The sequence below is a fragment of the Budorcas taxicolor genome, chromosome X (assembly GCF_023091745.1).
Source record: "Budorcas taxicolor isolate Tak-1 chromosome X, Takin1.1, whole genome shotgun sequence".
Taxonomy (NCBI): domain Eukaryota; kingdom Metazoa; phylum Chordata; class Mammalia; order Artiodactyla; family Bovidae; genus Budorcas; species Budorcas taxicolor.
This window is the reverse complement of record NC_068935.1, coordinates 80,634,222-80,634,798: the sequence shown is the minus strand read 5'-3', so window position 1 is coordinate 80,634,798 and position 577 is coordinate 80,634,222.

Below are 577 nucleotides of genomic sequence, written 5' to 3'. Positions count from 1 at the left end.
AGGGCGCAAGCGAGGCAGGGAGCGGTGCGGAGCGGGCGGCCGGCGGGCGGGCGGGCGGACGGGCGGGCGGGAGCGGAGCGGCGCGGGGCGAGCGAGCTGAGCGGAGCGCGGCGACCGGGCCCGCACGGCGGCGCTGAGGGGCGCAGAGCTGCGCCGAGCCGAGACGGCCGGAGCGGAGTGCTCGCCGGGCGGCCGCCGGCGCGGAGTGAAGCGGCGCTGAGCTCGGGGCAGCTGAGGGGCCCGACACTATGAGGAGTGCGGCGCTGCCGCCTCAGCCGCCACCGCCCCAGTGCCCCGCACCGCCCCCCGCCGGGACGCTGGGCAGTGCCTAGCGGGCCGGGCGGCCGCGCCCGGGCGGCGAGCAAGGAAGCGCGGGACGGGCGCGAGGACGGCGCGAGAGCGCCCCGCCACTCCGGCCTGAGCGGGACCCCGGGCCGGCCGGCCTGCCTCGCCATGCAGCCCCCGAGGTAGAGCCTGGACGGCGCCGAGGAGCGCGGAGCGGCGCGCAGCCGCCCGCCCGAGACGGCCGTCCGGCCTCGCGCCCGCCTGCTCCCTCCAGCCCGGACCCCCCTGAAAT